The sequence below is a fragment of the Aotus nancymaae genome, unplaced genomic scaffold (genome assembly GCF_030222135.1).
Source record: "Aotus nancymaae isolate 86718 unplaced genomic scaffold, 86718_ANA_hifiasm-v0.15.2.pri h1tg000059l, whole genome shotgun sequence".
Taxonomy (NCBI): Eukaryota; Metazoa; Chordata; class Mammalia; order Primates; family Aotidae; genus Aotus; species Aotus nancymaae.
This window is the reverse complement of record NW_026988473.1, coordinates 61,235,915-61,260,551: the sequence shown is the minus strand read 5'-3', so window position 1 is coordinate 61,260,551 and position 24,637 is coordinate 61,235,915. Positions and strand designations below refer to the sequence as shown.

Genomic DNA, 24,637 nt, shown 5'->3' with positions numbered 1-24,637 from the left:
TGATACTCTGCCTCACAGGATTATCATTAGAATAAAATGTGAGATGCAGGGGAAAAAATGAAATGAAGACTTTAAAGTGGACATGGCCAATTTACTTACAAATTTAGCTCCATCACTTATTAACTGTGTGATCTTAGGCAAGTCACTTAATTTCTGTGAACATAGTTTTTTCTTTGTAAACTGTAGCTCTCTTTTACAGGGTTGTTTTTAGGACATTAATATAAATAAATATAAGGGAAAAGAAATATTTTTCTCATTGCTATGTTAATGGCTGAGGCTCCTATAACAAAATATATTAACGAGAGAAAAGCATACAAATGTATTTAATATAAGTTTTACATGACATGGGAGCCTTCACAGGGAAACAGAGACCCAAAGAAACAGGCAAATTTGTGTATTTTTATGTTTAGGTTTGATGGAAGAAGTGGGTAGTCATGGAGAAATGTGATTGATTATGATATAATGGTAATAAATAGGAGTCAGGGTTGGAGGGTATTTAGCAAGGCCGGTTTGTTCAGATTTTTCTTTACATCCCTGTGTCTTCAGACATAAGGATGAGCGTTTTCTCTGGGAATAAGAAGGGTACTTCTTGAATGAGGATCTGATGACCTGCTTCAGGGAGAAGGGTAAGGAGAAACTGAGAGTGAGAATACTTTCCTGTTTCTGTTGTTTTCTCAAATGCTAAGATGTCATATTTTGGGGGTAGCATGTCTTAAACCCCATTATAAAGCATTCAGAATGGTGGTTGGAACATAATAGGTGGTCAATAAATGTTTGAGATATTTTCAGAAGACTTAGTTCTATCTTCTCAGAACTATTCCCAGAACATAATAGGTGGTCAATAAATGTTTGAGATATTTTCAGAAGACTTAGTTCTATCTTCTCAGAACGATTCCCCTAAAGTCTTAAATATGTTAGAACTTCTTGTTCTGTGATTTTAAAGTGTTTTGTTGAGTTTGATTTCAGAGGCTGCAAGTGGTATAAGATATGAGCTTTGCTGTTAGTCAGATTTCCATTCTAAACTCCTGTGGCAAATAGGCAAGCTCTTCTGCCCAGAGAAGGGCCTCTGGAGATGGCAGGTTTTGTGGATTGAAAAAGAGGAGGGGGAAATTTGGTAACTGGGAAACTTGGGTTACTTCTGCAGGCAGCTGCAGCCTATTGAATAGCAGTATGTCAGGACCTTACTGATGAAACCATTTTTCATTGTGATCTCAGTCTCTGATATTCTGAGTGTCTCAAAAGCTGGATCCATGTCTAAGTCCTCTGCTGCTTCAACACTTGACCCACAGTAGTTATGCCAATATATTTTTTTTGAAAGACTGTCTATCTAAAGTGGAGAACTTCTGTGGCCCGTAAAGTTCCATAAATCCCTAATGGCTCCTAATTCTTCACTCCAGCTTCACCTTGCAGAGATATTTGTATTTAACAAGGCTTTTCTAGTTTTTAATCATAAGGATTTGCAGGATTTCAGATCTTAGGTTTTTTAGGCTTTGCTCTGCTGCCTACTTCCTTTTGCAAATATGATCAGGGCAGACAGCTGTTTCCTTCATCCCTAGTCATTGTGTGGGACCTGCTAGGTTCTTCTTTCGGGATTTTAATGCTGGGGTGGAGTTTGTGGTTTTAATGCACAAGAGTTGGGGAACATGAAATCCACATGATCAGGCAAACATCATTCCCTCAGTGGGTCCAGGGTTATGAGAAAACATAATGCTGGGATGTTCTTTCTTCCCCTCTACCCCTAGAATTGATATTCTTATGTAAGCCATTAATTCAATAAATATATTCTGAGCAAATATACTGTGGATCAGACATTCTGCTGGGTGCCTTAGATAGTTATCTTTCCAAATACTCACAAATTAACACTTTGAGTTAGACTGAGGGTGTTGCCTTCAATTTCACAGAAAGGAGTCTGAAGTTTAGATGAAAGGAAATGACTTGCCTTTGCTAGTAAAGGGCAGACCCAGGATTTGAAACCAAGTCTTCATGACTAAAAGATAATCATTGATTGTCATGCTTGTCTGCACTATCAGAATGGGATCTCCCTGAAGACGTGTGTCTGATTGAATCTTTTTTGCTCCCTGTTCTCAGCCCAGGGGCTGAAACAGAATTTTTAAAAAATTGAATATGTAATACATTGGAAAGTCCTAGATAGAATAGAGCAATTGGGGTGAGGGTATTGAGAAACTGTTTCCTAGTCCACATTATTTTCCTGGAGAAGCTCCAATCCTTAAGGTGATTTTTTTTTTTTTTTTTTTTTGATCCTTGGGATTGAAAAGGAAAGCATTATTCATTCCAGCAACCCATATGGATAACTAACACAGATATTATAATGCTTTAAAGATCTTTATGTCTCATTGGGAAAATAACACCTCCTTCACTGTGTTATTTTGAGGAAAAGTGAGATAATATAAGTAAAAGAGTCTACTTGAACTGGAACTTGTTAAGTTGTTTTCATACCTGGCTTTTCCTGTCCTATCCCCTTTTTGGGCTTCAGTTTCTCTATGGGTACAGTGAGATGTTGAACTGAATGGTCTTCCTGCTCTTACTTCCTTCATTAACATGAGAACAGATAGTTGATGCTTCTGATATTCTTAGCCCATTGCCCCTTTCTCTTTAAGCCCACTGCCTAATTTCCTTTAAAGTCTGTTGCCTGCTTTAGTTTTCTTTTTAAACTGTTTCTGTGTGGGCTAGTGTTCCCTTTTGAGGTTGAACTGAATTGTGTAAGGCCTCAGGAAGTGGTGGAAGCACCTTCCTCAAACCTGGTTGCACCAAAGGCCCATCAAGTCAAGTCTTGTCCCCAAAGGGGAAGAGAAAGCCTGGGGTTCTTAGCCCAGGCTAAAATTGAAGGAGTTTCTCTTTTGAGCTTTCTGGGTTAATTTCAAAACTTACAGGAGGGACATTTTCTTTAAATTCCAAACACTTCACTCTGTATATCATTAATATTCCTTGGCCATTTTTGTATAATATCATTCTTTAATTTCTATCCACCTTCTTAAATCTATCCCTTGGGTCAGACAACATGAATTCAAGCTCTCCTTCGCATGACAATTCTTTATAATCAAATGGTGATTTTATTACTGTTCTCCTCCAGCTAAATATTTTCAAGAGTTTCTCAGATGACTACTTCTTTTTGCCTATTATACCACTTTTTTCTCCACAAAAACTTCCCATGGGTAGGCTCTTCCTCATGCTGGTCTTACTTCTTGTTCTGTATTACCTATCACTTCTTTGTAAGTTTTCACACTATTGCTGGATCAAGCCAAACATTCTTTCTCATGTTCCCTTAGCTTCTGTCATAGTTGTTTGTTTGTTTGTTTAACACGTTTTCCTTTGCTTGCTGTACTTATACTGAACAACCTTCAAGACCCGGTTCAAATACCTCTGTCTCTGATGCTTTCTCCGACACTATCCTCCTGTCCCAGGCAGAATTAATATTTCTTCCTTCAATGTTTATGTGTTACTCTGTTCTAATGTTTCTAATAAATAACATTATTTATTATATTTTACTTGTTTGTAATGTGTTGTATTTTGTGTTGTACTGTATTGTAATTACTTTGTGTGTCCTGCATCTCTTTAAACACTTCTTCAAAACAACCCTTCTACTGTTAGAAATATGTAGCAAATATCAGGTGGTCAATAAAAGAGGAAAGTAACATGCATTGAGTGCCTTACTGCTGTGCAAGTTGCCTAATAAATATTCTCAATCCTCACCACAGGTCTCTGACATATTTTCCCATTTTTTCCTGTATGAGTCTCCCATTTTACATATAAGGTAATTGAAGCCCAGAGAGATTAAATGATTAATTTCTGATCTCACAGCTGGTATCTCAGAGAATTGGTATTTAAACCCAAGTTTGCTGACTCCAAAGCTTGATTTGTATTTGGAACACTGACTCTTAATTTGCTATTCTTTCTATGCATATCAAAAACACATAAATTTAGTATGTAGGTGTGTTTAATGCAGCGATAGACATGAGTTCAAGTGGGAGCATGGTAGAATGGGAAGCAAATAGCTGTGGCAGTCTCATAATTGTTATTAAGAAATAGCCCTAGAGTTATTAATGCCTTAATTGCGACTGTAGGCAATTCTGTAATTTGGCATTTAAAAACGAATCTGTTTCGGCCAGGCGTGGTGGCTCACCCTGCACTTTGGGAAGCTGTAGTGGGTGGATCCCAGCACTTTGGGAAGCTGAGGTGGGTAGATAACCTGAAAACAGGAGTTCGAGACCAGTCTGGCCAACATGGTGAAACCCCGTCTCTACTAAAAATACAAAAATTAGTTAGGCATGGTGGCAGGCGCCTGTAATCCGAGCTACTTGGGAGACTGAGGCAGGAGAATTGCTTGAACCTGGGACGTGGAGGTAGCAGTGAGCCGAGATTGTGCCATTGCACTCCACCCTGGGCAACAGAGCGAGAGTTGAGACTCCTTCTCAAAAAAAAAAAAAAAAAAAAAAAAAAAGGGAATCTGTTTCAGCTGGTTAGCAGATGTAACAACACCTACCTTTGGGTATGTTCTGTTCTAAAAAGGGATGAAAATCTGCTTCTCTCACACTACCATGGGCAAGGTGGATGAGCTCAGCTTTAACTTGAAACGGTGTTAGTGCTTTTGAAACCTTTCTCTCCTCCAAGTTTTGTCATGTTTTTGTTAGGTGCTGGTAACCCATCTTTTCAGAGCTATAGAATCAGACAATGGGAATAATGGGATTCTTATCCCAGCTGTTTGAACTGGCTCTCACCAGGGAGAGCCCAAACACAAAGGACCTTTTTGGAGTTGGTAAAGAAGGCCAAAATGCAGACCTTGGGAAACACCTCTGCCTCCTTGTTTTGTGGCATGGGCTGCTGATTCATCTTATATTCTTTTAAGTCAATTAATAGCGGATGTGTTATAGAAAGTTAACAAAAATAGGAAGACCTGGATTCTAGCTCTTTTTATCTCTATGTGGTTTTGGGTAAGTGGTTTATACTTCCTATGTCTTTATGTGTTTTAATCCAGTGATTATTTCCAGGTGAAGGGATCCTGCATAGGGACCACATATCTTTGTTGCTCAGGGACTATGCAATGCAAGGCTCTAGATTACAGCTTCCTTTGCCCTTCTTCTTATTCTTTTTTTTTTTTTTAAAGTCACAGCTCTCCTATTCACTATTATTCTAAAAAGTTTTTGAAATCTCTTACCATCTGATGTCCCTCACCTATTTTCTTTATTGTTGAGGTTTATATCTCTTTTGTAGCTTTACTGTCATTTCAGAGTGATTTTGGGAGGGAACATAAGTAAATGTGTTTTTAATCTGCCAACTTTAACTAGAAACAAACTTCAAAGGAAGTTAAAGGAATAGAAAACTAACGTTTCGTTTTTTTTTTTTTTTTTTTTTGAGACGGAGTTTCGCTCTTGTTACCCAGGCTGGAGTGCAATGGCGCGCTCTTGGCTCACTGCAACCTCTGCTTCCTGGGTTCAAGCAATTCTCCTGCCTCAGCCTCCTGAGTAGCTGGGACTACAGGCGTGCACCACCATGCCCAGCTAATTTTTGTATTTTTTAGTAGAGACGGGGTTTCACCTTGTTGACCAGGATGGTCTCGATCTCTTGACCTCGTGATCCACCCGCCTCGGCCTCCCAGAGTGCTGGGATTAGAGGCATGAACCACTGCCCCCGGCCCACGTTTCATTTTTTATATCTAGAGTTATAAAAACTTCATCATGAAAGTAAATGAGAGGATAGACTTTCCAATGAGAATGTTCTGAATTCAAATCTTGGCTCCATCATCTATTAACTATATGACCTTGGGTCTGAACTTTTTTTTTAAATTGAGATAGATTCTCGCTGTGTCACCCAGACTGGAGTGCAGTGGCATGATCCTGGCTCACTGCAACCTCCACCTCCTAGGTTCAAGCGGTTCTCATGGCTCAGCCTCCTGAGTAGCTGGGATTATAGGCCTGCACCACCATGCCTTGCTAATTTTTGTATTTTTAGTAGATTCAGGGTTTCGCCATGTTGGCCAGGCTGGTCTTGAACTCTGGGCCTCGGGTGATCTGCCTACCTTGGCCTCCCAAAATGCTGGGATTACAGGTGTGAGCCACAGTGCCCAGCCTGGGTCTGAACTTCTTAATAAAGGATAGGCCAGCACAGCCTAGCACAGAGACAGTGAGTCAAACATTTTAATATCATGAACAACAAATATTGTATTTCTTATCTTCTATATGCTAGTGCTGGACCCTAGAGATAGAAAGATGACTAAGATTCACTTCCTTTCTTGGAGAAGCTAACAGACTAGTGGCAAAGAAAGAGAAAATAATACTTTAGCAACTGTTGATTGAACATGTACTATGAACTGTGAAGTACTGGAGATATAAAGATGAATGAGACAGTTTCAACCCTTGATGTGCTTATTGTGTAGTAAGGGGTGAGTTGGTGAGAAGGAGCCCTGTAAATCTATAACTAATACAACAGACAAGGCAGAATAGGGCATTTACCATAAAAGAGAGAGGAGTTGTATCTGTAAGTTGAAGAAGATACCACTTCAGGATTGCACTACATGATCTTTAAGCTCTCTCTTGACCCTAAACAGTCCATGATTCTATATGTGATATATAGTATGTATCTAAAAACCTCATGAAGAAAAATGTAGATTTTTAAATAGCTCACTGCAGTGCATAACAGAATTATAGAAGTAGAAACAGTGATTCTCTGGTTATCATGTTCTAAAACAACAGTGGTTGTTGAACATTTTCCAGAAAGTGATCAAGAGAATGTTTCCTGAATACCTTGCCTGAGGTCAGTCTTTCCCTGAGAATGGTAGATGATACAAAAGAAGTATAAAATAGTGTTCTTGCCCTTGAGAAACTTTGATTTCGTTAAGAGTGTAGCATATGTACACTAAAAATAAATTGAACAATTCTACCAAATAAATTGGGTACAAACTTCAGTAGTTTAGAGAAAAGTGGCTGTATTAGTTTCCTAGTGCTGCTGTACCACAGACCGCGTGACTTAGAAAAACAGAAATTTGTGGTCTTGCAGTTCTAGAGGCCAGAAGTCTGAAATCAAGGTTTTTGCAGATATCCACTTCTGGAGGAGCTAGGGTAGGAATCCGTTCCTGGCATCTATCCTAGTTTCTGTTACCCTCTGGCCTTTCTTTGTTTGTAGATGGCTTCTTTTCCCTTTGTCTCGTCACATAATCTTCCCTCTGTGTGTGATTGTCTCTTGTGTCCAAATTTCCCCTTCTTATAAGGCTACCAATTATATTGGATTAGGGTCCACCCTAATGACCTCATTTTCGCTTGATTGTATCTGTAACTACCTAATTCCAAATAAGGTCAATCCTAAGGTACTGGGGAATAGGATTTCAACATATCTTTTTTTTTTTTTTTTTTTTTTTAAGACTCAATTTAACCCAAAACAGTAGGCTGGGTGGTCAAGAAAAGAACTTGGTTAGGTAGGATTTAGATTAGCAGAGAGAAGTAGAGATATTGTAGGATAAATCCTTGTAGTATTCAGACTTACATCAGAGGACACTTGAAGTAAATTCATCTTGGTGGAACCAAGAAGTTTTGAGATCCCCAAACAGGGACATTTGGAGGAAAAATACAACTTCTGTTTTTTACTTAGTTGTTTTTGAACATAGTATACTATTGTGGGCAGCTTTTCTTTTTCTAGAAGCAATTTTCTTGCTATGTGCCACGTTTCTAGTCATGATCATTAAGATGTTGATTGCATGGTATATAAAAATTTATTCTTAGGTAACAGAAATTAAATTATTTTAACTTACATGGCCATTCACAATAATAGAAGATGTTTTGCTTCATAAATGTGATGAATTTACAAAAAAAGAGTTAGATGGCTTCACTCAGAGAATTTCACATTAGAAAATGAGGGCGAATCAGGACATTTCTTAATCTGTGGCTGTAGGGGTTAGAGCAATAGTATTTGAGCATGACCATACCCTGGAAGCTTAAAAATATGAGCTTCCTGATAGCCAGGTCCCTCCCTGGACCAAATAAGTTAAATTTGGCGGACGGTGATTGGTATGGGACCCAGGCGTCAGGTTTTTAAAGTGCTCCAGGTTTACATACCTGGTTGTAGCTCACTGGGTTAGGAGAATAAGAAGGAAACTGGATTCATGTCCTTGCTGTGACCTTTTGGCGATTCCCTAAAACTTACCAGTTTCAAGTATATCTTTTCTGAGAATAAAGAAATCTAGGTATATTATGTCTGAGAATAAAGAAATCTAGGTATATTGTGTCTGGTAAGTTCCAGCTGTTTAATAACCATGGGCAAGTCACTGGAATTCTTTTTGAGACTCAGTTTGCTCATTTATGGAGTAGAGATAATTAAAACTGCTTTCCAGGGTTGCTGTGAGATAAAGTATTTACAGATATTTCAAGATGCTTCGTAGACTCCAGAATACTATATACAGTAAATGTGAGGGATGTTTTCTTTTCTTTTCTTTTTTTTTTTTTTGAGACGGAGTTTCGCTCTTGTTACCCAGTCTGGAGTGCAATGGCGTGATCTCGGCGAACAGCAACCTCCGCCTCCTGGGTTCAAGCAATTCTCCTGCCTCAGCCTCCTGAGTAGCTGGGATTACAGGCATGTGCCACCATGCCCAGCTAATTTTTTGTATTTTTAGTAGAGACGGGGTTTCACCATGTTGACCAGGATGGTCTCGATCTCTTGACCTCGTGATCCACCCGCCTCGGCCTCCCAAAGTGCTGGGATTACAGGCGTGAGCCACCGCGCCCGTCCTGGGATGTTTTATTTTCATTGACAGACAACTTGCTGAAGGTATTACAGCTGCTTGGTGCCCTAGACAGGTTCAGAATTCACATCTTCTGAATCTTTTAATTTTCTCATTAATTTGAAATGTTATTTTGTTTCTTTTTCTTTTATTAAGTTGTGTCTGAATGCCATCTGTTTTGGATACTTCTGGGTCCCTTGGTGTCATGAAAAGCTTGCTGAATTAATGGAAAAAACCATGGTCTTTAGAGTTGCATGGATTTGAGGTTCAATCCTGGCTCCATTAGTAACCAAATCATTTTAACCTCTTAAGTTTCAGTTTTCCTATATGTTAAATGGAGTATTAAATGGGAAATATTGTAAATGTACTTAGCATTTTGCTTGATACATAATAAGTACTGGTAATTGTTGCTTCTTGTTATTATGAGGGGCAGTAATAGAGGGGGACACTTACATTACAGTTGCATAAGTATTGTAGTAGAGGCCTTTCCATTTGACTTCACTGAGCAGAACCATCGACTTTTGGTGGCTGTTGGGAATGGGCTTGTTGGGTAGCCTTCTACAGTCTATTATAACAATCTGACTTCTACAGTCTTTATAACAATTCTATACTGTTTTAGATACTTTTAGAAACTATTCTCATTTTGTCCTCACAATAATCTGCAAGGAAGGTGATACCTCTGTATCTTCAATAAGGAAACCATGGGTAAGAGAAAGATGAAATGAATTGTACAAGGTCACCTTGTGAATAAGCAGCAGAGACTGTTGTTGTTCAAGGAAAAAGCCCCAAGCCTTGAGGCTTTGGGTTTCATTTCAGCTGGACTTTTTGTTTCACAATGGGGCTTTCTGATGTTAACCCAGGAAACTTTAGTTTGATGGTTGTATTAGTTATCTGTTGTTGTGTAGACAAATTACCTGCAAAACTGGCAGTTTTAAAAAATAAACATTTATTATTTCACATAGTTTCTGAGGGTCAGGAATCTTAGAGTGGCCAGGCTGGGTGGTTCTGCTTCACTGTCTGTAATGGGGTTACAGCCAAACTGTTGCCCAGGACTGCAGTCATCTGAAGGCTCAAGCAGGCCTAGAATGAACCCCTTCTAAGTTCACTCATGTCATTCATTGTTGGCTAGCCTCAGTTTCTTCCTGGCTGTTGGCTAAAAACTTCTGTTCTTTGCCATGTTGGCCTGTCCATAGGGCAGGGCAGTTCACAGCATAGCAGCTGGCTTCCCCAAAGAAGAGATCCAAGAGAGAGGAGAGGAATCAAAACAAACTGCTGTGTCTAATGTAATCAAACTTCAGAAGTGACATATCGTCACTTCTGTTGTATTCTTTCAGTCACATAGACCAGCTGTGTAGGAGAAGACTCTATAAGGATGTAAATACCAGGAGGCAGGGAACATAGGGTACTATCTTAGAGGCTGGCTACCTCCAAGTAGTGGTTTTCACAGTGGTAGAAAAGCTTTGAGACCAGGCTATACATATCATGTATTAAGGAGTTAACGTTAATAAACAGGTTAAGATTCTATTCCATGTTCCAGGCATGATGGATATGAGGAGAATTCCCATGTCTTTAAGGGATAGTTTCTGAGGGTACAGGGAGCAGGGAATCTTTCCGAAGCCTTCTTGGTCTCATTTTTCTACTATTAATTTTTCGAAGTTGATAACACAACCATGCCTGTTTTACCAGCAACCAGACACTTTAGTGAGGGTTGGGAACACAAGAGGATTTCTTTGCTATTGGGTGCTACCTGGTGAAATTGTCCTTGCAGGTCTGAGCATTTTGACTCTTGCTTGTGGAGAAAATTGGCTGATGAAATTGAACATTTCCAATATTTGATGCTTTTAAAAACTTACATTCAATTTTATACGATCATTAAAAAAGAGTAGTGAAGAGATGGGAAATCAGCTAACCTTGAAGTCAGTACATCTGGGTTGGAGTTCTTGCTTTGCCACTAACTGACGGTGTGATCCTAAGTCATGTTGTCTAAGGAAGTGTTACATTAGAGTCTCAGGGCTTTGAAGCGGAGCCTCACAGGCTACCTGGGTAAGGGTTGGGAGATGGGAAGAGGCTGAAGAAGTAGAATTTACCTCTATTTCAGCGAGAGAAGCTCTGCTATTCATCTGTTGAAATATTGGCATTACCGTAAGATTTGATTGGGAAAAGAGGTGGAGAGACTTTTAAAAAAGCTTGGAAACCAATGTATTAAGTGATTGAATTCTCAAAGGACTTCTCAGTGAAAAGAAAGGAGTTGGCTTTTTTGATGCTGTTGAGCAAGGGATAGCCCAAATGGTATAGAAGTACCCTCCTTTTTATAGATAGAAATGGACCTAGATGCCTCCTAAGAAATTTAGGCCTTTTCCTCTGGTTTTTTTTTTTTTTTTTTTTTTTTTTTAAGACAGTGTTGGGAGAGATGGGCATTAAATTTCCTGTTTCTACTCTTATTGAAGCTTCTTCAGGAACAGGATTCCAGTCTGGAGGCGTAAAGGCCTTCCTTTGAAAGGCAGGGTATGGAACAGGCCTCTTGGGAGAGGAGGGGGTCAAGTGAGTTAGCAGCAGGTGAGAAGGGCTAGTCTTCTAAGTTGGCCGCTGCCGCCTCTGGATTATTTAGATGTAAACATGCTAGCCCTGTCCTATATGGATCCCCAAGCCCGACTATCTTTTGGAGAACAAACTGATGGAGGAGGTAGTGGTGGGAGGAATTCAGATGAATCTTGCTTCCAGCAGCATAGAAGGTCTCTTGTTTTTTGGTGGCTTCAGTGCATATTGTTATTTCCCTTGCTGTAGACAGCAGGTCTTTACTAGCTGATTGAAGCTTATCTCTAACTATCTTTTCCCTACTCTCTATTTTCTTCCTTTTCAAGTAAATATTCTATTTTGGAATAGAAGCCTGGAAATTAATGGTTTAGTAGAAAGATGCTAAGAGTTCTACTTAGAATCAGCAGAGCTGAGTCAAGTTCCAGGTCTTCTATTTACCTTTGTGACTATGGGCAAGTTTTTTAAGCTTTCTCAGTTTGTTTCCTCATTTATAAAATAGGATTGCTGTGAAGATGAAAGGAGATAAGCATGTCAAGTATGGTACTTGCCATTGAAGTAAGTGCTCACTAAGTGCTAAGTATTTATTTTTATTTTATTTTTTATTTTTAGAGATGGGAGTCTCACTATTTTGCCCAGGCTGGTCTCAAACTCTTGGCCTCACACTATCCTCCTGCCTCTGCTTCCTCAGTAGCTAGTATTATAGATGCAAGCCCCTGCACCTGGCTATTTTTGTTCTCATGTATTCAAAAATTTAGTATAGATGCTAATTAAATTCTAAAAAATACCATTTTATAGCAGAGTAACAAAATCAGCACTGAAGAAATTTTTCAGATGATCTTGTGTAATATATTCATTTTATGCTTGGAATTGGTACATTTTACACTTGGAACTGTTCAAGCTCAAGCTCAGAGTGAAGCAGTGAATGGTACAAAGTTACCCATTATAGGCACTAGCGATTAAGTTTATAATACCTGATTCTCCGATGACAGGGGTGTCTTAGACTAGTCTGGGTGACTGGGGCTGGATTAAATATCCGTACTAGGTTTCTAACTTTATGCTTTGAGGGCCATTAATTTGTGTGACCTGAGAAGCCAGTGGCTACCCTGAGCTTAGGTAGAGCCAATCTTACACCTTTCCACTCTCCTGAGAAATTTTCCCTGATATAGACCCAGGGACCTGATGGAACCAATTTAAGTTTCCTTGACAATTTAGTCCCCCTTCCCTCTCCATACATTAAAACAAACCGAGAAAAGAGAAGGCAAGTACAGTATAGTCATGATATCTCTGGAAGTGAATGACCCATTGTACTGAGGTAGAGACATAGAAGGAGGGCAGGAGAAAGAATAGGACCAGAAAACTCCTGGGGTATTTTTTTTCTCTAGAAGTCTGCTAAGGGTTATTCTTTCTGTAATTGTGTGAAAAGAGAATTGTAGAATATTAGGGACTGAAATTTCCCTTTAGGGGCATCTAACACAGCCTTTACCCTCATGTTTGAATTCTCTTTGCAAAGTTCCTGCCAGATAGTTTTCTAGTATCAGCATGCATACTTCCATGTTGGCGAGACCTGTACTTCTAGAAGCAACCATTTTCTTGGTTAGATATTTTGGCTTTCATTTTTTATTTTATATATACATCATTTTGGCTTTTAAAACTAGAAGTAGAAGCAGTCATTTTCTTGGTTAGATATTTTGGCTTTTTTGTTTAGTTTGGCTTAAAAGCCAAAGTCCTAACATTTAAAAGATAGAGGAGATAGCATGCTCTTCTATGGCTTTGAATCACTAGCCTCTCACATGAAACTGAAGCTCAAGCAAATGAAATGATGTATATCAGACCATAGGGTGTGAATCTTCCACTCTGCCTCCAGCTAAGAGGATCAGGCAAAACAGAAACCCAGGAGCTCATTGGCCGGGCTCGGTGGCTCAAGCCTGTAATCCTAGCACTTTGGGAGGCCGAGGTGGGTGGATCACCTGAGGTCAGGAGTTCAAGACCAGCCTGGCCATCATGGTGAAACCCCATTTAAAAAAAAAAAAAAAAAAGGTAGAAACGCAGGAGCTCAGTTCTAGTGCTTCAAATTCATCCTCATGTCTTTGTGGGTGAGTGGTTTTTATTAAAATAATTTATGTTTTCATGGATTTGCAGAATGTACTAAACTAGAAAAAAACTTACTGATCATATAGTCTATTTTTATCACCATTTTATAGATTAGTAACTGAGATCCAGAGGTAAAGCCATCTGCCCAACATCATACATAGAGGTTCTGTGACAGAACTGAAGTTAGGACTGTGGTTTCCTGGTAGCAAGGCCTAGATGTCCTTCCATAAATAGTACTTTTAAAGAAAGTGTTATCAAGCTCTAAAACTATATATTTTTAAAATGCCTTGTGCCCTGTGTACCTTGAGATATCTATTGGGAGCAACAGTTAGTTAAAATTACAGATTTAAGTCTAAAAATATCAAACTGTTCTTCAGCCTAACACGAGAAGGTAAAGCGCTCCATCCACAAACATTTATAGAGTACCTAAAGGAGCTCATTGTCTGCTTTGGAGGTAAGCCTTTGATACAATTTGGATATGTGTCCTAGGCCCAAATCTCATGTTTAATTGTAATCCCTAATGTTGGAGGTGGGGCCTGGTGGGAGGTGGTTGGATCATGGGAATGGATTTCTCATGAATGGTTTAGCACCATCCCCTTGGTGCTGATCTCATGATAGTGAGTGAATTCTCATGAGATCTGGTTGTTTAAAAGTGTGTGGCACCTCTTGCACCCCACTTTCTTGCTCCTGCTCTGGCTATGTGATGTGCCTGTTTCCCCCTTTACCTTCTGCCATGATTGTAAGTGTCCTGGGGACTCCCCAGAAGCCAAGCAGATGCCAGCATCACGCTTCCTGTACAGCCTGCAGAACCATGAGCCAATTAAATCTCTTTCCTTATAAATTACCCAGTCTCAGGTATTTCTTTTTTTGTGGTTGTTTTTTGTATTTTTAGTAGATATGGGGTTTCACCATGTTGGCCAGACTGGTCTCAAACTTCTGAGCTCAGGTGATCCGCCTGCCTTGGCCTCCCAAAGTGCTGGGATTATAGGCGTGAGCCACTGCGTCTGGCCATGGTATTTCTTTATAGCAGTGCAAGAATGACCTAATACATCATTTATGTGAAATGCTCCATTCCTAACCCCCCTGCGAAAATAAGAGTATTCTACTTCAATACACAACTCAGAATACTTCACTTTTGTGACTCTTCCTGATCATTATCCGTCACCCCTCATGGAAATGTTGTTATAGAAATATGCTACACTGGCGCATGGTGTGATACAAAGAATTTGATTCGGACAGCAGACCTAGGTTGGATCTTGGTTCTAAATAATTCCTGTAAAGGGCTTATCAGAGTTCTAGACACAGTTCCTGAACTGTTAGCCACTGTTATTATAATTATTATAACTATTTTTATTGTTACTCATGTCTTATCTTCCCTTTTAATTTGGGAGCTTCTCAAGGGCAGTGTTTGTTTGTTTTCAAACTCTAAATTATGACCCATGAGTTGGAGATCTAAAATAATAAGTTGGACCAGCATTTTAAAAAGTCAAAGAGATTACACTGGAGAAAATATCATAATACATTATATATAGAAAGAACAAGGATTGTTTTGTGAAACTTAAAGCTACAGTTTTATATTTATAGATTTGTGTGTGTATGTGCATGCACATGTGTGGATTAGGTCTCAATGTAAAATGTATTCTTTTGCTTGAACCCAAGAGGCAGAGGTTGCAGTGAGCCAAGATTGTGCCACCACATTCCAGCCTGTGCGACAGAGCAAGACTCTTGTCTCAAAAACAAAACAAAACAAACCATCAGAAAATGTATTCTTACTGTAAATTGTAGTCAAAGCAGGTTAATACACTGTTTTAGAGAAGAGACCTAGCACAGGGTCTGGAGAAAATCTTCTGATACACATGTAACTAAGACAAGGCAGCCTGAAATTAATTGCTTAATATATAATACAGACAGCAAGTACAATATATCTTCAAAGAAGGGAGAAGTTGTCTTAAGAAATAGTTCAGTAAAGCAGTTGAGAGCCATATTAGTCAGTGTTTTCCAGAGAAACAGAACCAGTAAGAGATACTTATCCATCTCTTTATCTATCTATCTATCTATCTATCTATCTATCTATCTATCTATCTATCTGTCTGTCTGTCTGTCTGTCTGTCTGTCTGTCTATCAATTGACAGATCAAAGAATTGGCTCATGTGATTCTGGAGGTCGAGAAGTTCCACAATTTGCTGTTTACAAGAAGGAGAGCAAGGAAAGACAGTGGCGCATTTCAGTTTGAGTATGAAGACCTGTGAACCAGGGTGGCCGAAGGGGTAAATCCCATCTGAGGGCTGGAGAAGAAGAGCTGAGATGTCCCAGTTCATGCAAGGCAGGCAGGAATTGGATGATGCCCACCCACACTGGGGAGGGCAATCTATTTTGCCGAATCTACCAATTCAAATGCTAATCTCATCCTAAAACATCCTCACAGACACACCCAGAAATAATGTTTCATTTGGGCACCCTATGGCCAGTCAAGTTGACACATAAAATTATCACAAGAGTTTAGTTTTCTGGTGTCTGAAAGATCTGGGAATAAATTTCATCTCTGCTTCCTGTTGGCTGTGAGACTGATGGCAAATTGCCTAACTTCTCTACTCCTCACTTTCTTCAACATAATGAGTACTTGCTTAATATTTTCATGAGCTGAAGCTTTTGTGAGAAGGCAGACATTTGTCTTTGAAATGCTAGTAAGAATTAGATGTGGGAAATGTGTGAGATGTCCTCTCTGTGGCTGGGTACCCCATATAGTTCTCAGGTGTCTTTTTCTCTTCTGTATCCCTTCTCTTGGTGTTTTTCTCCTACCACGGTCTTTTTTTTCTTCAAAGTCACTTCTTGGGGAGAAAGTCCAACATAAACTGCTACAGCTTGCCTTTGGCCCCTCCCTGGGCTGAGTTCATTCCCATAGGCTGAGAAAAGGAAATTAGTTGACATTGTCCAACCCAAGGTATACTTTTCAGACAGAATGCCTGCCTAACTTCCAGAAAGAGTGGCCATAGAAGCAGTTCAGGTGTAGCCCCTGAAAGAAAAGGACCCCCCAGGCAAGGTAAATAGGAAGGGCTGTTGTCCTCTGGTCCAAAGCCCAGACTGGAGCTGAGAGGGCAGGTCCTTGGGAAGGTGTTTTAACTGGGGAGGTTGGGGAGAAAAGCCAGTGCTGTGTTTGACCTCTGATGATGCTGGAAAAGAAATAAATGTTGTTTTCAAACCTGGGTAGTCCAAGGAGAAGAGTGAGAGGGACAGCAAATGCTTGTGAGGTGCAAGCATGATACTGGAAAAGAAATAAATGTTTTCAAACCTGGGTAGTCCAAGGAGAAGAGTGAGAAGGACAGGAAATGCTTGTGAAGTACCTGAGACATATTGTTGGGCTAGCTCATGGAAGGAGCACGAATCTGGGAATCAGAAGACCTGAGTTCCAGTCCTGGCTTTCCTATTGAATATCTATTTTTGGTACATTACTTGCTCATTCTAAGTCTTGTAGATATCTAAAACATTTATACCTATCTAATAAAGTTTAGAAGAAAGATCCATATACTCTTAAAGAGTTCAGAGGAGTTCACAAGAGAGAACTTTTGTTTGATTTGTTTAGTCTATATTTGAATTTCTCAATCTCAGAACAGTGTATATTTTGGACCACATAATTCTTTGGGGAGTGTGGGGCTGTCCTGTGCATCATAGGATCTTTAGTTGCATCCCTGTCCTCTGCCTGCTGGGTGCTAATAGTATCTACCTCTTCCCCAAGTCATGACAATAAAAAAACGTCTCTAGACATTGTGAAATGTCGCCTGGAAGGCAAAATCAACTTTTGTTGAGAACCAATGGTCTGTATTCTTGAAAATTGTGGGTACAGCTAAAATATAAAATTAATAATATTATTATAATCTTATTTAGCACTCACTGTGTGCCAGAGACTGTTCTAAGCCTTTATTTAATCCCCAGAATAATCTTATGAGTTAGGTACTCTTGTTACTGTTTTACAGATGAGGAAATTGAAGGAAAGTAAGGTTAAATGAATTAATAGCATTTAACATTTTTCTAAGTATGTGTCAGGGACTGTGCTAAGTACCTGACCTACATGTTATCTCATTTAATCCTTACAATCACTTTGTAAAGTGAGTTCTCATATTATCATTGTTTTACAGATGGGGACAGATAGGCACAGATCTGTTCTGTGCCTAACCTGCTACTGAATGTTGAGGGCACACTAGAATAAATGATGTACCTCTTTATCTTAATGATTTAGTGTTGTTATCACAGTTCATTGTTTCCAGACTACTTTTTTCTATTTTATCCTCAGAACAAAACTGTGAAATAGGTAGTATTATCTCCATTTTATAGATAAAGAAACAGGCTCAGAGAGAGAACGAGGCTTGTGTAAGGTCTCACAGTAACTGATGCAACTGACTGGCATCTGTTGCACATTTTAGTGTATTTGTGATTGACCATGATGCATCCAGCTATATCAAGAAGCAGGCAGTCAGGTGACATAACGTACAGCAAAGAAATACTGAATTACTGTTTGTGATGGAGGGTGAGCTGAGAGAAGCTTCTTTTGATTTGTAATTTGGAGTTTGTTGGTGAGATTTTCTTCTGCATATGTGCTTTCCTATGCACATCTTACTTTCTGATTGGCACTGGCTGTGTATCACAAGTTGTAATTATGTTATAATTAGATTTATTTATTTAATATCTGACTTCTGCAGTGTTCTATCCTATAAGCTACAAAAATGTAGGACTCTTGTTTTGTTCACAGTATGCCAGCACAGTGTCTTGTATGCAGTAGTTACTTTGTGAAAATTCTGAATCAGTAGGCGCATGAGAGGTAATTCAGAGAGAGAGCGAAATTGACTTAGTCAAGATTATACAGAAGTTTGGTAGCAAACTACTGTATAATCTGGGACTAGATCTGATTTTTTCTATCCTTAAGCCCAGAATTCTTTGTACAACATAGTGCTGCTTGCCATATGCCTATTGTGATTAGAGCTATATGATTTTGCCATGTGGTCTTAGGCAAATCTATTGGCTTTCTTTTCTGTAAACAAAAGTATTAAACAGCTGTTCTTTTCTCCTTCCCATCTTTGTTTGCCCACCAGTGATATCCTGGTGTGACCTCCAACCACAGAATAAGTGTCTACTGAGAAATGGGGAAACCTTACTCTCCCTGCCAACCTGGAAGTGGGAATCCTGTTATTTCTCCTGAACAACTTCCTGTTTCAGTGGTGATGTGGTAGTCATGGTCTACACATTGAAACAGAAGGAGGGTTTGGATTACAGGGGAAGAAGGCAATTGGAGTATCTACTTTAACCCTTCTTTATTGAGAACTGCACTCTGAGTGCCTAGGTACACATACTCTAGCACCTTCTTACTTATCATTGTAAACATTGCGGTCTGCTCATATTCCTTTAGTTTGTTGGAAAAAAACACAAAGCTACTTAAATTAGTTGAGGAAAATGTCCTCTCCTATTTTCAATTATTTTGTTCAGTAATACTAGTGATAAGGGATGTCTCTTAAGAGAAAATCTGTGTTTCTGGAAATTAGCTATATGCAAAGCACTTCCATGTCTGTTTTCTTACCTCATCTTCCAGCCACCTTGCAAAGGTAGGGATTACTATTTGTATCCTAATTTTACAGATAAACTAAGGTTCAATGTGAAGTCACTATCATGTAGGTAGTGAGTGATAGAACCAGGATTTGACCTTGACTTGATCCTTTAAGTCCAGTGGGTGCTCTTGCTATTCTACCATAATTGTGTATGTATGTTTAGCAGCTTTATTGAGATAATTCACATACCATAAAATTCACCTACTTAGAGTGTATACAGTTCAGTGTTGTGGTTTTTTTTTTTTTCTTGTTCCCATGTTTTTTTTTTTTTTTTTTCTTGTTCCCAGTGGGGTTGTAATTTCCATTTTTTTTTCAGTATATTCACAGGCTGTACAAGTACCACAATCTAGTTTTAGAATATTTTGTCTTGGCTGGGCATGGTGGCTCATGCCTGTAATACCAGCACTTTGGGAGGCCAAATCAGGAGGATCCTTTGAGCCTAGGAGTTTGAGAACCAGACTGGACAACATAAGGAAACTCTGTCTCCTCAAAAAAAAATTTAAAGATTAGCTGGGCCAGGCCTGGTGGCTCATGTCTGTAATCCCACCACTTTGGGAGGCTGAGTTAGGCAGATCGCTTGAGCTCAGGAGTTGGAGACCAGCATGGGCACCATGTCGAAACCCTGTCTCTACAAAAAATACAAAAATTAGCCAGATGTGGTGCTACACACCTGTAGTCCCAGCTACCTGGGAGGCTGAGGTGTGAGGATCAGTGGAGCCTGCGAGGTGGAGGTTGCAGTGAGCGGAGATCATACCACTGCACTCCAGCCTGGTAATAGAATGAGAACATGTCTCAAAAAAAAAAAAAAAAAAAAAATAGCTGGGCAGAGTGTCATGTCCCTGTGGTCCCAACTACTTGGGAGTCTGAGGGTGAGAGGATCACTTGAGCCCAGGAGGTTGAGGCTACAGTGAGCCATTATAGTTCCACTGCATTCCAGCCTGGGAGTAACAGAACAAGACCCCATCCCCCATCCAAAAAAAAAAGAATATTTTGTCCTCTTAAAAGAAACATGGATGTTGTAATGTGTGTTATTTCATTTTATTGCTCAATAATATTTGGCAGCATTTTTTGCTGAAAAAATTCTATTGTATGGAATTCTGTTTATTTTTATCTATGTAATTATATTTACTGCTGAATTCCGTTGTATGGATATACTACATTTTGTTTATCCATTTATCAGTTCATGGATATTTGGATTGTTTCTACCTTTTGGCTATGACTAATGCTACTGTGAACAATTATGTACAATTTTTGTGTAGATATATATTTCATTTACCTTTAGGTATATATTTAGGAGTGGAATTGCAGGGTCATGTGCTAATTCTTATGTTTAGCTTTTTGAGGAACTACCAAACTATTTTCTAAAGGAGCTATACCATTTTACATTTCCACCAGCAGTGTATGAGAGTTCTAATTTCTCCACATCCTTGTAAATACTTGTTACTATCTTTTTATTTTAGGTGGGTGTGAAATGGTATCTATCTCATATGGTTTTGATTTCCTTAAGACTAATGATTTTGAGTATCTTTTCATGTGTTTATTGGCTACTTGTATATCTTCCTGGGACAAATGTCTGTTTAGATCCTTTGTCCATTTTTAAACTGGTTTGTCTTTTTACTATTATTATAAGAGTTCTTTATATATCCTGGATACAAGTCTCCTATCAAATATATGTTTTACAAATATTTTCTCCTATTTTGAATTGTCGTTTTACTTTCTTGATGCCATTATTTATAGCACAAAAGTTTTTATTTTTGATGTAGTCCCGTTTATCTAGTTCTTCTTTTGTTGTTTGTGCTTTTGGTATTATGTCTAAGAAACCATTCAAGGTCATGAATATTTACACCTATGTTTTCCTCTGCAAGTTTTATACTTTTAGCTCTTACAATTAAAGCTATGATCCATTTTGAGTTAGTTTTTCCATGTGGTCTGAGGCAGCGGTCCACTTTCTTTCTTTTGCATGTGTATGTCCAGTTGTTTTGGCACCATTTGTTGAAAAGACTGTTATTTTTTCATTGTATTATCTTGGCACTCTTGTTGAAAAATAGTTGACCACAAACATAAACATTAATTTCTTGACTCTCAGTTCCATTTAATTCATCCGTATCACCATTCTTATGCCAGTACCATACTGTCTTGATTACTCTAGGTTTTTAATCAAGTTTTGAAATTGGGAAGTATTAGTCTTCTTTGTTCTTCTTTTTCAAGGTTGTACAGGTTTTAAACTTCTGGGTGTTTTTTTTTATGCTTTTGTAAATGATTTTTTAAAATTTCAGTTTGTGGATTGTTCATTGCTGTGTATAGAAATACAGTTGGTTTTGAATCCTGCAACCTTGCTGAACTTTTTAAATAATTCCAACAGATTTTTTTTTTGATGTGAATTTCTTAGGATTTTCTATAAATAGTTTTACTTTTCTTTCTTTCTTTTTTTTTTTTTTTTTGAGATAGGGTCTCATTCTGCCACCTAGGTAGGAGTGCAGTGGTGCAATCATAGTTCACTGCAGCCTTGATTTCTTGGGTTCAAACCTTCCTCTAGCCTCAACCTCCTGAGTAGCTGGGACTACAGGTGTGTGCCACCACAACCAGCTAAACTGCTTTTTTTTTTTCCAGTGTAAGTGCTTTTCTTTCTTTTCTCTTTTATTTTCTGTTCTTTATTTCTTCTTTTTTCCTGCCCAGTTGCTCTGGCTAGAACCTTCAGTGCAGTGCTAAATAGAAATGGCAAGAATGGACATCTTTGTCTTCTTCAGTTGTTTACCAGGTAAGTATGATGTTTAACTGTGGGTTTTTCATAGATGCCTTTTATCAGATTAAGGAAGTTGCCTTCTATTCCTCATTTCTCGAGTATTTTTATTGTAAGAAGACATTATATTTTGTCAAATGCTTTTTCTGTGTCAACAGAGATAATCATATGGCTTTTCCCTTTATTGAGTTATTATGGGGTATTAGTGAATTGATTTTTTTTTTGATATTAAAGCAACCTTGCATATCTGGAATTATGTCTTACTACAGGTACTTGTTGAGCACCAACTGTTTAAGCTTGTGGGAGTACACAGATGAGTAAGATGGGGCTATTCACTTTAATTGAGGAGCAAAAATAAAAAACCCACACAGGCTTAAACTTTAGAGCACAAGAGTGGATAAAGACAGTACCTTGTGTTAATGTGTGACAGACAGTTACCAAATGAACTTTAGAGTGACCTTATTTTAAGGCCATTCAGCAATTGTAGGATTGGCATATTGATACTCTTTGTGAGAAAGGTATATCCTTTCTCTTCTCCAGGTATCAGGCTCACCTTCTATACATGGGTAAGTTAGACTTCACCTTTCTAGTTATGACATGTGAAATTACTTGGCTCTTGTGGGGGCTTCCTTCACTTAGGTCCTTATGAAGAGTACCATTTTGATAGTTTCAAGTAGGTAGAAAGATGACTCTTCCTGTTCTGGTTAAGAGTGGGGAAAAGATGCTTTACTTCTTTCTTAGTTAGACTTAACTGCACTTTCATCTCAGAGAAATGATTGCCTTCTCAGTCTACATTCTGGTGAAGCGGGTAACTCTTAGGAAAGACATTTCCCTCAGCATCACATAACTCCTATGAGAGAAAAAGACCACTGAAGAGGGTATTAGGATATGTTTTTCATGACTCAGCTGTATATTTAACTCATTGTTAAACATTGGGCAGGTAAATTGATTCTGTTCATACTTTGGTTGCCTTATCTATCAAATTGAAAAGAGAATAACACTTCTATTGCATAATCTCTCAGGGTTGATATGAGACATAAATTATATCCTAGATGCATACAAAGCTGTATGCATGGGTTATTTTCAAAAGATTGAGTTGCATAATGTAGCAGAAATGCAAATTATCATTGTAAATGTTGTAAAATAGTGCAGATAATGTAGCAAACACTAGCAAAATGTTCCAAATAATGTAGCAAAAATTTACTAAATAAAGCAGTGGTCCTCAACCTTTTTGGCATCAGAGGCTGGTTTCATGGAAGACAATTTTTCCATGGACTGAGCTTAGGGGGATGGGAATGGTTTCAGGATGATTCAAGTGTATTACATTTATCATGGGCTTCTCATAAGGAACGCACAACCTAGATCCCTCTCATGCGCAGTTCACAGTAGGGTTTGCACTTCTATGAGAATCTAATGCTGCCACTGATCTGACAGGAGGTGGAGCTCAGCTTTGCTTGCTGTCCCCCTGCTGTGAGGGCCAGTTCCTAACAGGCTATGGTACTGGTCCTGGCAGTTGGGGACCCCTGAAATAAATTACTATATTTTAGGCTCCTACTGTGTTTTTGGCACTTTTGATATGTACTTTAAAGATTATTTTTCTAACACTTCACAACAATTATTTGTCCCCATTTAAGAGAGGAGGAAATTCCAGTTCAGAGAGATTAAATAATCAGCCCAAGGGAAACAGGAATCAAAACTGAATCTAACTCTAGAGTCCATATTCTTTGTATTATATTTTACTGCCTTTTGGTAAAGAGATGTTTTTCTCTATTCCACTTGTTTTGGAAAGGTCTTGATAGTATGGGTCACATTCGTTCATTTTAAGAAAGGATAAAATTTGCTTCTGTTGACAGCCACAGCTTGTTCCCACTGTCTAAACAGTACTAGACTTTGGAGGTTACAGTAGGTCTGAAACTAATTTAGTCACTGGTTATTTGGACACTCATAGGACTGGGCCAAAATGGGAACAAGGACTCTTAGAATAACAAGGTCATTATCTCAGTATTGAAGGAACATCTGAGGTCATTAAACTTTTTCTCATCAAATGGGGGAGTCTGGAATACGGTTTTCCTCACCAAAAACCTGATGTCCTGTAAACCTCAGCCTGACTTACCTGAAGGCTTGTTATCTTTTTTTTTTCTGTAACCCCCAATATTTAATCACTACCAGACATATAAGCTTCTAATTCTTAGAAGAGTATTTTTCTTGGCACCACACACGCTCTATATAGCAGGAAGGAAATATGAGGCTCAGAAAGAGTCTAGTCTCAGTCTTACCTTTAACTTTACTGTGTGACCCTGGAAAAATATCTTTCTTTTCTATTCCCACTGCTGCTGCTATATTCTAGATCTTCATCATCTGTTTGGTTTTTCATTAAAATAATTTTTTAAAAAATGATATAAAACTTAGTTTTTCTGGGCCATTTGAAAATGAGTTGCTGACATGACCCTCCATCAACCCCACATTATTTCCTATATAATAAGATGGTTGTGTAAGCACAATGCAACCATCAAAATCAGGAAATAAACACTGTTACATTACTATTATCTAATCCTCACACCCATTCAAGCTTTGCCAATTGTCCAACTGTCTTTTATAGCAAAGGAATATAGTTCAGAATCACATGTTACATTTAGAAGCTGTATCTTTTTAGTGTCCTTAGTTTTTCCTTAACTTTGATAATCTTGACACTTTTGAAGATTATAGGCCTATTATTTTGTAGAATATCAGATATAGCAGGTGTTTTGTGGAATGTCATCACAAGTCTTACGTTATGCATCTTTAGTAGTAAATACTACAGAACTGATGCTGTGTTCTTTTTATTGCATCTTTTTAGATGGTGATGATTTCAGTTTGTCCCATGACTATTGATGTTCATTTCAGTGTCTTGCTTAAGATGGTGTCTACCAGTCTTCTCCACTGTGAAGTTACTCTTTTCTCTTTTATAATTAG

At 38.5% G+C, this 24,637-nt stretch overlaps 1 protein-coding gene across 4 annotated transcripts in view; it reads left to right on the top strand.

Moving 5' to 3' along the window:
• The window catches only part of PAK1 (p21 (RAC1) activated kinase 1), a 165,728-nt gene that overhangs the window by 28,465 nt on the left and 112,626 nt on the right, over positions 1 to 24,637 (top strand). The window contains exon 1 of one of the 4 annotated variants that reach the window (XM_012469598.3): positions 21,622 to 21,703. The exons of 2 other annotated variants lie outside the window; for them this stretch is intronic. The gene's annotated coding sequence lies outside the window, so the exon portion shown is untranslated. Of the gene's footprint in view, positions 1 to 21,621; positions 21,704 to 24,637 lie in introns of those variants that run through there. One more of the 4 variants, XM_012469601.3, reaches the window with a different exon arrangement.